Below are 15686 nucleotides of genomic sequence, written 5' to 3'. Positions count from 1 at the left end.
CACCTTCACTGAAGATCTTAGCTTGGAAAAACAGATTCAACTTTGTGCTATTTACCTTAATTAGCACAAATCCTAGCCATATTTGTTTATAACACTGTGTTAGTGACTACATGAAACAGTTATGAAGCTGTCTACAAGGCCACTGGGTATGCAAGGAAAACTACACAGTCATTACTACCCAGTAGAGGGCAAACACATTGTATTTTATTGCTAATTTGGACCAAATCCCTGTAATTTGGTGTTTAAAGATTGTGCATGGGTTATGAGCATACAGTTGTTGAATAAATGTACCATGGTATGTTTTTAGCATCTGTGGATGTTTTAATTGAATAATAGTCTCATTTCTGTATAGCTTAATGAAATGCATGGTGTATTGGGAATTCAAATAAGGTATACTATTTGGAAAAGAATCACGAAAGAATTTGCTTATGCTGTCTGGATCTCCCAAACACAGCTAGAATCTGGAGGGGGGAAAATTAATACCAAAAAAACTACATTCAGGTGGACAAATGTGTTTTTCCCCCCATATGTTCTTCGGTCTTCCTTTGTTAAGAACGGAGATCTGTGCCTCCACCACTCCACTCTAAGGTTTCCTTTCTCCCCAAGTGGAAGGTAGTTCGGACTAGTGTGTTGTGTTATTCCGTTAGTTTATGTTTTAAGACTAAGAAGAGATATTTCTGTGTTATAAATTATTTATAAACACAAGAACAAAGGGAGGCTGTCACGGCTGCTGCTACTTTGAGAAAATAAAAAAGAAATGATGAATTTATGGAGAATCCAACTTGATAAAGAGGGAGGAGATGCAACTGCTAATTATTAACATCCATCTGCAGGCAGAGACCTGAGAGTATAGAATTAGATGGATACATTTACATCTGTCTGTCACCAAAAGAAATCTCACTAATGGTATTCCACACTGTCACCAAACTCTCCCGATCCAGCTTAGAGAGCCCTAGAGACACGTGAAGATATTTTAATCAACAGTAGAGCATGGAAGAGATGCAAAGAACTTCATAAATGGACATTCAAAAACGACTTCACTTCCTCCTGCACTTTTTCTTCCTTTCTCAAAAATGTAAGATAATAATAATAAAAAAAAATGGTGTGGCTTTTATCTCTGACATAGTTGCTATAGGGCCCAGCAAGTTTTGAAAACTTTTCTATTTAAGCAGCTGCAAGCCACAGACCCCCAATATCAAGCACAGTGTGGAAGCAGAGGCACAATGAAGAATGTCCAGCAAAAAATAAAATGGTTTATGATGTGGGAAATAGCTATTTTTTTTTTTTTATTTTGATGCTAAGTCTACCTCTCGTCTTCTGGACATTGCTTTCATCAGCAGGAGGGAACTGAAAATAGGATGCTTTTGAAAACTCACGATCCTGAGCTGCCGCCTTCCCTTCAGGAAAGGAGCAGAGGGGAAGGAGAAATATATTAAGAGTTCGTCAAAGAAAAAGAAATGTTCTGTGCCTGTGTGCAGCTTGCTGTTGAGTAGGGGAAAAACCAGCCCTTCTTTCTGGAACATTAGTTTAAGTCTCTTGACTCTTGAAAGGGGTCGCAGTTTCAACTTCGCCCTTGTCATCTTATTTTCAGTAGCAAGGTCATCTATACTTGGGAGGTTTCAAATCACCTTTGAAAAATTTAGGGCACTATTTTTATCTGTCACCCTTCTACACACAAGCCTTGGGCTGGTTCCCATATCTGCTATTCATAGATTTGGCTGTTTCCAGCCTGGATTTTTGATGTGTTGTCCATCATGTGATTTTTCCCAGTTGGTCTGAATTAGCCAGACAGGGTATGGGAAGAAGGTTTTTTCCAATTCTCTTACTTTTCCCATATTTTTAAATCAGGCAGGAGGAAAGAGTGGTGTGGCTCTTTTCAAAGTTTTGGAGATGCTGCTTTATTTATCGTTTTCTGCACGGTGGACCTTCTGCAAAGTAAGATTTTCCGACAAGATCACATAGCTATTAGTCCAAACCAGATTTTTTTTTCCTTGAAACATTTTTATGTCTTTTACTGAAATTTTCCCAGTTAACAAAGCTGCTTTACCGATTTTCGTGAACTTATTTAAAGAATTTGGGAAACATAGATTTAACCAAATGGGATGACTACCTATTCCTAAGATTTCTATAAATGTTTGATTTAGTATTTAGTGCTGGAAATAATGATTGCCCATGGAAGCAAGACTAACATCAGAGGCAAAGACAAAAGAAAGAAAAAGCTCATCACAACTTCTGTTCTTTCTGCATGAACCCTACCCAAAAAATGGGACAGGTAGAGAGACTGAAATATATTTTACAATTATCTAAAAAGTTGATGTTGATCAATTTTTCAAACATTGTAGAATAATCTATAAAATGGAGATGTTTAAAAAGTAATTTCCCTCATGTTCAGTTGTCATTAAAGTCATTGGTTTTTACCAGGGAAATTAAATGCTGGAAATAGGCCTGCAAATCTCTCTAGAGTTCCATACAATGGAAAGCTGGCCATGAATTTAATGGGGTCACATGTGGTGAATTGGAATAGACGGGCCTGTTTTTAATAGCAATTTTGTTAGAAAGGTACAGAGAGGTCAACCAATAAATCAATCTAAAGTAAACTTTTGAGAACTGTTTATTTCTCATTTTTTTCCCCAAATAGTTTTCATTTATTATCTGGAATGTGTGCAGGGATGTATAGAAATTCCAGAATAAGCTTTTCAGACATGGTTTACCAGACGTCAGAGTTAGATGGAGAAGCTTGGGGAGCAGAGTCTCAGGAAATACTGTGAAATGGAGGGGCGGTGTAGGGACAGGCAGGCTGGAGAAGTGGCTCATGATGAGAGACCTACTAGTGGCTGGAATGTGACCCCTGTCTTCCAAAGGAATGCGGTCCCTCTTCTCCAAACCTGTGAAACTTTGACAAAAGTGGAGACAAGAATTGAATTTTGGGGGATTTGGGCAAGAAACGAAAGGGACAAAAGTAGATGAATAGGGAGCATTGTGGAAGGAGGAAAGATGACTCTGCATAATCAGTGCCCAGAAAAATGGCAATCGAATCTGGTATCCCTCTATCTAGCAAGCGAATGTCCAGGGGCACATCTCAGGAGCTCACTTTCACTCACAGGTGAAATTCAGATCCTGAAGTTCTGGTAATAGCTCCATGAGCTGAGAGACAAGCAAGAAATCCTGATGGAGAAGAAGGGATGTTGGCCTGAGAAGCAGAAGACCTGCCTCCACCACCACCAGCCAGCGGTGACTTGAGCAAACCACTTCACATTTCTGGGCCTCCATTGGCTCATCATCTGTGTAAGGAATTTGAATAACAGGCTTCTTGTAAGAGATCTCATTACTGGGAGCTGCATTCAGGTGACGAAGAGAGAAGTTGGAGAAAAATCACCTGCTTTAGCTCTTAAAATTATATGTTCCTGGGATTTAGACTAAGAATACTCTAATCTTATCTCTCTCTCTGACATATGCATACATACATACACTTGAAAAATAACCTGTACAGAATTCATTTTTGGTATGAATTAAAGGCTTACCTCAGAGATATTGTGGGCTCCATTCCAGACTACCACAATAAAGCAAATATTGCAAAAAAGCAAGTCACACAAATTTTTTGGTTTCCCGTGGCATATAAAAGTTATGTTTACACTATACTTAGTTTATTAAGTGTGCAATAGCATTATGTCTAAAACAACGTTTGCACCTTAATTAAAAAATATTTTATTGTTAAAAAATGCTAACCATCATCTAAGCCTTCAGTGAGTAGTAATATTTTTGCTGGTGGAGGGTCTTGCCTTGATGTTGACGGCTGCTGACTGATCATGATGATGGTTACTGAAGATTGGGGCAACTGTGGCAATTTCTTAAAATAGGACAACAATGAAGTTTGCTGCACTGATTGGTTCTTCCTTTCATGAACAATTTCTCTGTAGGATGCGATGCTGTTTAATAGCATTTTACCCACAGTAAAACTTCTTTCAAAATTGGAGCCCATCCTCTCAAACCCTGCTGCTGCTTTATCTACTAGCCTTCTGTAATATTCTAAATCCCTTGTTGTCATTTCAACAGTCTTCGTGACATCTTCACCAGGAGTAGATTCCATCTCAAGAAAGCACTTTCTTCGCTCATCTGTAAGAAGAAACTTATAATCCATTAAAGTTTTGTCATGAGATTGCAGCAATTCAGTCCCATCCTCAGACTCCACTTCTAATTCTAGTTCTCTTGCTATTTCCACCACATCTGCAGTTACTTCTTCCACTGAAGTCTTGAACGCCTCAAAGTCATCCATGAGGGCTGGAATCAACTTCTTCCAAACTCCCATTGATGTTGATATTTCGACCTCGTCTCTTGAATGAGGAATGTTCTTAATGGCATGAATCACTATTTCATGCAGCTATAGCCTTACGAAATGTATTTCTTTGACTTTGATTGAGGAAACATTGATTTATAACATTACATAATTTTCTGGTATATTCATTATATCTAGATTTCTGTGAAGACTACACTGGAGTCAAAGACCTCTGGTCATCCATCACCGTGCACATATGCCCTTTTACCCCTTTGCCCTGCTCTCTTCCCCCTTCGCCTCTAGTAACCACCAATCCACTCTCTGTGTCTATGTGTCAAAATGTATTTCTTAAATAATATGACTTGAAAGTTGAAATTACTCCTTGATCCACGGACTGCAGAATGGATGTTGTATTAGCAGGCATGAAAACAACATGAATCTCACTGTACGTCTCCATCAGAGCTCTTGGGTAACCAGGCACATTTTCAATCAGCAGTCATATTTTGAAAGGAATCTTTTTTTCTGAGCAGTATGCCTCAACAGTGGGCTTAAAATATTCACTAAACCATGTTGTAAACAGACGTGTTGTCATCTAGGCTTTGTTGTTCCATTTATAGAGCTTAGGCAGATTACATTTAGCATAGTTCTTAAGGGCCCCAGGATTTTGGGAATGGTAAATGAGCACTGGATTCATCTTAGTGTCACCAGCTGCATTAGCTCCTAACAAGAGAGTCAGCTTGTCCTTTTGAAGCTTTCAAGCCAAGCATTGACTTCTCCTCTCTAGCTATGAAAGTCCTAGATGGCATCTTCTTCCAATATAAGACTGTTTCATTCACATTGAAAATCTGTTGTTTAGCGTAGCCATGTCATTAATTATCTAGATCTTCTGGGTAACTTGCTGCAGCTTCTATCAGCACTTGCTGCTTCACCTTGCTCTTTTATGTCATGGAGATGGCTTCTTTCCTTAAACCTCATGAACCAACCTCTGCTGGCTTCACACTTTTCTTCCACAGCATCCTCACCTCTCTCAGCCTTCACAGAATTGAAGAGAGTTAGGGCCTTGCTCTGGATTAGGCTTTGGCTTAAGGAAATGTTGTGGCTGGTTTGATTCTATCCAGATCACTAAAACTTTTCCACATCAGCAGAGGCTGTTCTGCTTTCTTATCATTCGTGTGCTCACTGGAGTAGCACTTTTAACTTCCTTCAAGAACTTCCTTCAAGCACTTTTAACTTCCTTTGCATTGACAACTTGACTAACTGTTTGGTACAAGAGGCCTAGCTTTCAACATATCTTGGCTTTTGACATTTTTTGACACTAAGCTTGATCATTTCTAGCTTTTGATTTAAAGTGGGAGATATGCAACTCTTCCATTCATTTGAACACTTAAAGGCTTTTGTAGGGTTATTAATTGGCCTAATTTCAATATTATTTGTCTTAGGGAATAGGGAGGCCCAAGGAGAGGGACAGAGACAGGGGAACGGCCCAGTGGAGCAGTCAGAACACGCACAACATTTATGGACTAAGCTCATCATCTTACCTGGCCATGGTTCATGGCACCCCAAAGCAATTATAATAGTAACATCAAAGATCACTGATCACAGATAGGTAATAATAATGAAAATACATATTTTGAAAAATATAATATAATATCATAATTATGAAAAAGCTTGAAATATTGCGAGAATTACCAAAATGTGACACAGAGACGTGAAGTGAGCAAATGCTGTTGGAAAAAATGGTGCCAATAGACTTGCTCGACACAGGGTTGCCACAACCTACAATTTGTGAAGAACGCAGTATCTGCAAAGCACGGTAAAGTGAAGCGCAATAAAACGAGGTATGCCTCTCTACCGTATATTACAGAAAGGTGAATTTACCATTTTCCCCCATATTCTTTTATCTAGACATATAAGTTCTACAAAATAAACTCACATTCAAAGACTGAAAATAAACAAGTTCTACACTAAGTTTCCTTCATCTAATTTTGAGAGACCCAAGCAGTTTTTTCAACAAGTGAACTGTAGGTCTGCAGAAGGCATTGAGTTCTCAGTATAGCAGACAGTACAACAAATGCTTGATGAATTACTGCAAGTCCTAAAGATGGGAATGGTAGAAAAGGAAATGCACATCATTGCAAAGAATAACTCCAAATTTACGGGAATTAATATTAAGATAAGAAGAAGACTTTGTTAAGCCTTTTATCCAAAAGACTGTATTCAAAAATTACTGATGCTGGCCTGGTGGCATAGCGGTTAAGTTTGTGCACTCTGCTTCAGTGGCCCAGGGTTTGCAGGCTCGGATCCTAGGTGTGGACCTAGCACTGCTTGTCAAGCCATGCTGTGGTGGCAACCCACATAAAGTAGAGGAAGATTGTCACAGATGTTAGCTCAGGGCCAATCTTCCCCACCAAAAGAAAAAAGAAAATTACTATCATTTCCTCCTTTCATTTACTTCTCTCTCAGGCCACACATTGAGCTTCACTGCTCTGTGTCTCCAGCACCTGTTTCTTTGCTCACATTGCTCCCAACACCTGCTGTTCTTCACTGATTCTCTTCTCCACTTCCAGATTCTATTTGCCCCTCAGGCTGAGCTCCCACATAGGGTAAATGGATCTCTATTTCTCCTAGGACAATACTAGTTTATACCTATTGGTTCAGCATAAATATTAATGGCTCTCCCTTTGCTTTCTAGTTTAGCCAATACATTTTATAGTCACTGTGCCAGTTATCAACTTATTGCCTCTTGGCTTGGAATACACCTTTCTTTGCTCTGCTTCATGATACTGGAGCTGGAACCTGCAAACATGCTCCTTTTCCCAAGGTCACAATGTTAGGCCTTGTCAGCAGAGGGCACTGGAGGGACAAGACCAAATGACCTCTCGTCCTGGTTCTGGCTCTAATCCTCTTTGTCCTACCATACAGTGGCCAATGGGTGGCTTTCTGGCTGGTGGTGTGATGGGACCCAGAGGTAGATAACCTCCAGCAAGTTCTATCCACACCCAGGCATATGGCTTCTCTGTGAGTTTCATTGGCACCCAAGACACTGCTTCCTGCTCCTCACCACTTCAACACTTCGCCGCCACTGGGGGCAAAAGAAGAGCTCACGAATCCAGTTTCTGCCTCTTCCAAAAGAAATAGAAGATCAAGGCAGTGGGCACCCTCAACTGGCCCCACCCTTGGAAATCTGTACTGGACTTGAGAAAAGTAAAGAACAATTTTAAGACCTAACACTACAATAAGACAATATTAACAAAACGACACCCTTTGGATTCAGAAAATATAATGTGATTTTAAAAATAAGTAAATAAATGTTTCTAATGCTAGAAAACCTAAAATTCAAAATCAAAACTACCTGATGAACTCAATGGAAAGAAGTATGGAATTACAAATACCTAGTCTTGTATATTAATAGATTATACATGTTTTTAAACCATTGTATTGTAATTTCCCTTAAGACAGGGCTAGTATTTTAGCTTAATGATTTGCATCTAGTATTTGATAAGAAAATATTGATTGCAGAAGAGATATACCAAATAGTACAAAAATTTAGTAAGATGGGAATCTTCTAGTTTTTAATCTCAAATTGTTTTTGCAAAGTCACACTCTTACTGATAAAAGGTTAAGGAGAAGTGAGAATCCTAATGGCTCTCTGAAAATTGACGTGATCTCAACGAAGTATCTCAGCTGACTCTAACCTGGACCATGATAGATTGCATTATGCTTCTATCAAATGCTCCACCTCCCCTCCTTGTGGTCCCCCAACCCCTCACCTTGTGGGCATCATACGTGGTCAAGTGAGTTGCTTGGGACAAATATAGGTAAGCAGGAGAAACATGGGTCACTGCCAAGACAAGCCTTGTGGAGCCAGTGTGTGATTGGCCATTTCTTCTTTCCCTTTACCATAAAACTGGCTACCTAGCCACAACGGCTGTGTCTTCAGGCTGGGTCCCAAAGTGACGACATCATGGAGCAGTCAACCCACAGTAGACACACAACAAATAAACCTCTGTGGTTATAAGCCATGGAAAATTTCAGGTTGTTACTGTAGCATAACCTAACCTATCCTAACTAGTTTCAGACAGCAACGGATAATGGGTATTGAGGATAACTGAAATAGTGGAGCACAGGGAGATCATAGCACTTTGCCAAGACAACCTTCACAATATAACACAAGTCCAGGCACCCTGTTCTTAATGATTTTACTCTGGCTTCCAAATTGCTATTTTTATTACATATTTGGGAACTCTCTACACGTTCATCACTCTATTAAAGCACAAAATATTTCAGATTCTATATATAACCCAGATATATGAGGGATAGATATGCACTAACATGAGAACTAAGGCTATCAAGTACAAAATCCAATAGACAATGTGATATGTTCATACCCGCAGATACCTACTCATGAAGGCAAGGTAAGGGATGTTTTACATTTTTCCATGAAAGTTGTAGAGTTGTGTGTTAATACAAATTTATAATTGAGTTTAATAAGGATGGCCAATTGATTATATTGGACAAATCACGAATACATCTCTCTCATCTATAAAGGGAGAAGGCTATTAAACTCTTTAACATGTGCAAAATATTATTGTGGACATGTATAAGGATACACAGAACCCTCTGTCACTTGGCACAATAACGGTACTGAGTGTTAAACTAACCAAGTGTTTCAGTCTTCTACAGTTTGCCAATTTCTAAAGAACCATAAAACAAAACAAAACAGAAAAATAAACAACACCAAAACTATGTTGAATACAGTTCAGTTTTGTGAAGATTCACACGGCTCCACAGGATCTTGCAATGCCTCATGCTTGTCATTTATTATGATCCTGCTACCAATGGGAAGATGCAGAAATCATATCCTTTGAGAGCACAGTGCATGAACATAGAGTCAGAAGACCCAGATACAAATCCCCACTTTGTCACTTATTAATAGGAGGACCATAAGCTTTCTTTTCCCAGAACAGTCCCTGTTTGTGCTGTTGAACTGACATACTGATTAATGCTATTCTCTTTCAATCCCCAAATTACCCCCATTGAATAATAAATAATATGGTCACCCTAATTATTTCTGACCTTGAAGATCCATTTGATATTTCAGAACTCTGGTTTCCTCATTTACGGGACTGAGGATCAAATTGAGACAATATACACAAAAGGACTTTGCAAGCTCTTAAGCACTATATACATGTAAGGTATCATCACCATTATTGGAAAATTTTTGTGAATAGAGTTATCAAATAATAAGGTGTGCTATCTTAAGAAAATACTGGGTCCCTTTTATTTCCTTCCTTCCTTCATTGAACAAATATTCATTGGGTTACTACTATCAGCCAGGGACTATGCTCGTCACTAGGGATGGAGATGAAAACAAACAAATGGTCCTTACTCGCTCACAGATTTTACACCAGTGCCTCTGTAAAAACAAGACCTGTTGGAAAAGTTCAAATGATAAAGGACAAATCTAGTTTTTCCATTTAATTGGGGAGACAGCTAAAGCGCAGAAAGATAAGATTCTCAGATCACTGCAGCTCAGTCTGTTTTGGATGGAGGCTAAAACTCAAGAATCCTAGTTCACGTCCATGCTCTGGCCAGTGCATTATTTTGTTTTTAAAGGATTAATGGAAATTCTTGTAGTGTCCTTGATCTTACCTCAAGAGATCTCTCAGCTCATCCTGGCCTCTGGGCAGGATTGCTTTTAAAGGCAAAACAAAACTAAGGCTAATCCCTGCAATTGTGAACAAAGTTGGTCAGTCATGTTTCTACTTGCTCCACAAACCAATCTTCAGGATGTTATTTTCAAGCTTAATGGCCCCATCTTCAGACTTTATGAGCCGCTATAATCCTATAGACCCCAAAACAGTCCAACATTCTCAGCTGAGAAATGGAGGACTTGGAAGGGAAATAAAAGGAAGGAGGGAAGCCTCTCATAATCAAATGTCCAAACAAATCAGAACTCAGAAGTTCTGGCGACGGATCTACAAAGGTAAAGTTTTCGGGGTGAATATAAATATTAAGTCTTTTTCTGCTATATTCTGTGGCTATCAAAACAGCAGCTCCCTTTGACACGAATATATTACTACACCAAAAATACAAAGGGAATAAGATTATGAATCACTAATATTAGATGCACGTAAATAAATGGGTGTCTTCGGTTTCAAAAGACCAGAATCAGGGCCCAACCAACTGTGTCTTCCACATCACTTCTGGGTTCCAAAACCGTATTTTAATCAGATTTATTCTATGGGAGTCGGAAAACCTCCTGACAAATCTGAGCCAAATGCCTGCTCTGGCGCAGCTGTAACAGCCGTTCGGAGAGCTCCAAGTGCCCTCCTTTGGCCTGCAGAGAGAATTGCAATCCCTTCTGCCGTGAAAAGAGCCCTTTGGAAAAAGAATGTGTTTACAACAAAACCCTTTACTTATGAGCAAACCACAAGGATGACTAGACAAGTGGAAGTTGCCTCTACTCAAGCATTTCTGCTTTCAAAAAGCCTCATTGCAGGAGTTTCATTATACATCTCTCTCAACCCTGGTCGGCAAACACGGCTCATTCTTAACCCTCTCAAGTCGAACACTGGATTTTAATAGCAATTTGTCAAGGAACACATGGTTCTCTATCTTATATATAAGCCGCCTCTGAGGACAGGTTCTGGCCAACAGTCATCCGTCCTCTTCTCTCTCCACTCAGTGTTTATTTCATTCTGTCCTATGCTACAATTAACTATTTACAAAACGGCTTGTCACTTATCCCTCTACCTCCAGAACACAGCACAGTGCCTGGCATGTAGTTGAGACTCTTTAACCACAAAAGGATGGTAGGATGTGAGAGAACTCACTGGAAGAAAACCTTCAGTCATATCATTGTTGGAATGGATTTTCTTCCTTCAATCTAGTTTGATCTAATTTCCTGGTAAACTTTTCAGTAGCTTTCCTTTTAGGACTTTCGGAACTTGAGCACAGCCATACAGACTCAATGGTGTTAGGTGGCATAAGTTTTCAAAGGCAAGAGGAGGAACTCAAGGTTTTATGACCCCCTTACTACGTCTCTGACTTTAAAAACTCTACAGAAAATGTAGGGTAATGTTAGTTGCAACCCTCAGCCTTCTACCTTGGCAAAGAGCTATACGGTTGGTTATACTCAGGTAACAAATTCAAACCTCTTTGATCAACATCAAATCTTATATTGTCATGGGAAATGCCATCTTTGTTTGAGAGATATCCTTGAGCAATCTTAAGATATCTGGAGCAATATCCTAAGCTAAATATTTCCTTAGGCAATCTGCACATCAACTTCACCATTCTGATTAGTGCTCCTGCTGAATATGGTGGATGGTTGTTGGAGATGCTTGCTTGCTTGATAAATTATAGTGGAAATTTTTAATGTAATATATACCTCAGATATTATGTCACTTCTTTACCTAATGTGACTTTCTGAAATTTGAAAGGACAAAGTTAGTTGTATATTTCATACACAGCTTAAATCACACAGCACAAGACAAGTCCATAGTGGCTGCCTATATGACCAAATTAAGTTTATCTCAGAAGAGATTTGAATATGTGCTGGGTGTTCTTTGATCAAATGGGGCCATTCTTTGTCATAAATTGGCCTATACTGAGCACCTGCCAGATCCAGGGCCCCTTGGCAGTCACTTGACTGGAAAAGCAATAGACGGTGACAAGAAACATGGTCTCCAACCAGAGAGACTCAGTCTACTGAACTGACTACTTGAGTGGCCAACATTTTCAGAAAGTAGTTGAAACACAAGCCCAACTATAGAGATCCCAATATAAATGAACAGAAGAAAACCTATTATAGCAATATAGTAACAGATGGCACGCTCAGATCTACTCAATATGTGTACAGAAAAAAATATATGAAAAAATAATGAATCTTTTGAATATTTGTTGGAAGAGGTAAGTAGAAGGTATAAATCACCTCCACCTTTCCCTCGTCCAAGAAGGCTTTATAAAGTAACTAAAATAGGAACATTGCTTTCAATTAAAAGCCATGGCAAAGGACCGAAAGTAAAGTGTCAGTGGATTAAAAAAATAGATAAGGTAGCATGTAAATAGAATAAATATCTTTACCAATAATAAAAAATTTGTCTGAAAAGTAAATTTTAAAATCCCAAATTTTACCTCTCTTTTTATACTAATATTTGAGGAACTCATGACTAAATTGCAATGTGACATAGTAACGGAGAATACTAGTCTTTAAGACAATGGGAAACTTCTATTTTAAGTCTTAACTCTAAAGTATGTCATTAATAAAAATGACTTTTCACTGCACAGTAGATAAAACTTTGATATCAATGTATGTCCATGTATGTGTATATAAACATAGACCTGTATGTATAAATGCATCTGAAGATATATATACACATATATGCATTCATGCATAACCATAAAACCTATTCGCTTGGGGAAATATTCAAATCAAGAGACAAAACGATAAATCTCTTTTGCAGAAACTATTTGTTAGCATTTCCCCTGAACACACACTCAACAAAGAAAATATGTTATTAAATATGATTTATTTATTAACATTTCCAAGATTGCTCCAGGTTTGTAAATTTTCTCTCTGGGCTGAAGCATTCTGTATTTGATCATCGTGCATAACCATTTAGTTAAGCAGAAAAGAAGGTTTTGTAAACAATACGTTCAGTCCTTTGCTATGGCTGTATTGTCAATAAATTGCATCCACTGCTGTTGGACCATCCACTGCTTCATGAAAATCGGAGAAGCAAAGGAGGAAGTCAGACCTTATGGTGATGGTATCCATCCATCTATCTATCTACCTACCTACCTATCTATCTATCTACCTAATTATTATTCTATATCTAATTCAGAACATTATCTAGTCTAGGGTTCATAATATTTTGTGCTATAGACTCCTGTGACAGTCTCGTGAGATCTGTGGATTCTTTCTGAGAATAATATTTTTAAATGTATATAATAAAATACAGAGAATAACAAAGATAACAATTATATTCAAATACATTAAAGTATGTTAAAATTGAAAAATTATGATAAAATAATACATGTGCTTCTTTAACTTATTAAATATAAATATCTAGTGGTGGATTTCATAACTACCATCATTTTAAAATAGTGATGAACATAAATGATATTTTGAGAAATCTGCAACAACTATAATATGCTATAAAAAATCTGTGATATCTATTGGTGACAAATTCACAAGTATTGATAAAACTAATGTGGTTTATTGCCTACATTCATAATTGAAAGAAATGTTAAATTCCAGTGAGAGATTATTGAAAAGAAAGATGTAATTTTTTCCTCATCCATGCTCATGGACTCTCATATGTTAGAATTCCCCAGATGAAAGCTTACAGTACAAACACATAGGTCTTTATTGGCCTGGTTTGGGTAAAGCAATAGTAATATATATTACTTGTTTAGGAAATGTGTGTCTATATTCCCCCCTGTGTTATTGATACAACTTACATAAATCTTTATAATGCTGAACTTACACAGAAAAAGCAATGATTTCTGTTATACATTTTAAAATTATTAATGGAATTGTCAAGGGCAATTAGTAAAGTGTTGAACTTTTTGTAGACCTCATAACACAGGGGGAGAATATTAGAGAAGTAAATGACAAAGAGGTAAAAGAAAAGGGAATTGAGTGTATCTGGATGTTTTATTAGAACAGTGAAGGCCTAAATTCAATAGTAGTTAAGAAGTGGTCTAGAGATTTCATATACAAAGATGTTCACTAATCATTGTTTCCAAACGTTGTTCTATTGAACAGCATGCAGATCTGGGTTTGAACAGCATGCACTACAGAGCTAGACGTAGATAGAGCTTGAGAAAGCTGAGTGAAATAAATATCAGCTAGAAGGAGCTTGGCTCGAGAAGAGAAGAGAGGGAAAGAAGTTGGGCCAGGATCGTGAGGGTAAGGAGTGGAGTTAAGGCTGAGAAGAAATGAGGTTTGGGCCAGCCCAAGTGGCCTACTGGTTAAGTTTAGTGTGCTCCCCTTTGGAGGCCTGGGTAGCATTTGAGACTTTATAATATATCCCTGACCTCCAAGCTAAACTGTTCACTATTTTCTAGACTTCTTAGTTGACTTTCCCAACAGCATACTGTATCTTTCTTAATGTTCTTCTCTTCATCTCCACTTACAAAAATCTTACTCATTCTTCAAGATGAAGCTCAAATGTCAGTTCCTTGAAGTGTTTTCTAATGGACACTCTCTAGTTAGAACTAATTTCCACTCCTCTAATTTTGTCTCTCCTTTCATCATACCACCATACCACACTATGTCCTTTGTTGGGTTGGGTGTGTAAATGACTGATTGGAGTGACTAAATCTTTATGGCAAAGATCACAAGTTCCTCATGTTTGATGTTCTCTGTAGCATTTAGCATCATGCTTAGAATATAGTAGGTATTTAATAAATGTTTACATATTATTGGAGATATCTCATCAATATAAACCAAATCCAATGATTCTGTACCATTCATGGAACCATGTTGCTCCTGACCAGTAGAAATGCCCAGGATGAAGATGTAATCATCTACTCACTATATGTCAGCTCCAGAAGTGACCTCACCAGCCATGCACTCCTTTGTTGGGTTTTAATGATGACAAACCTGTCCAGAAACAGTCCAGAAAAACTGTGCTTGTTACCCAAGATCACAGAGCCTAAAAAATAATGTGGATTTCCTAATATTCAGTCCACCAATCTTTCGGCTTCACCATAAAATATATTAAGAAGAGAAGACAACAGAAACTCTGGATTGAAAGACCATAATTCCCACCATGTTAAATTTAGCTCTTAGGAAGTTTTTGTGGGTTTTTTTAGTAGCTACAAATTAAAAAGAAATGGAGAAATAAACAAAACGGTAAATGACATGTCACAGGAAGAACTGCAACCGTCCTGAAGTTGAAGGTGACAGATATCAGTGATCAAGCTGTAGAACTGAGGAAGGCAGAAGAAGTAATGTGGGGGTAGGAGCTGGGAGAGTTGAGTAGAGAGGAGAAGAGAGGCTGACGTGTCACCCTGATGTCTCAAAAGCCTTGGCGTCATCCCTAACTCTCCTTTGTCTCACCCCCTCATGTAGTAGCCCATCAGCAAGTCCCATTGGCTCTACCTTCAATATACAGCCAGAATTTGACCATTTCTCACCATCTCTACTGTCATCTCTTGTCTAGATTCTTGCAATATCCACCTAAATTGTCTCCACTTCTGCCTTTGCAGTTTATCCTCAGCACAGAAATCAGGGTGACCCAGGCGAAATGTCTGCAAGATCACATCAGTTCTCTGCTTGGAGCCCTCTAATGTCTCTCCACTGGCTTCAAGATGAAAGTCAATGTCTTCACCGTGGCGTACAAGGCTTCCATGATCGCCCCCTCACTCCCCGTTCACTCTAACCTCATCTCCCACTATC

This window comes from Equus przewalskii, chromosome 1 (assembly GCF_037783145.1).
Source record: "Equus przewalskii isolate Varuska chromosome 1, EquPr2, whole genome shotgun sequence".
NCBI classification, from domain to species: domain Eukaryota; kingdom Metazoa; phylum Chordata; class Mammalia; order Perissodactyla; family Equidae; genus Equus; species Equus przewalskii.
This window is presented reverse-complemented; position numbering follows the sequence as displayed.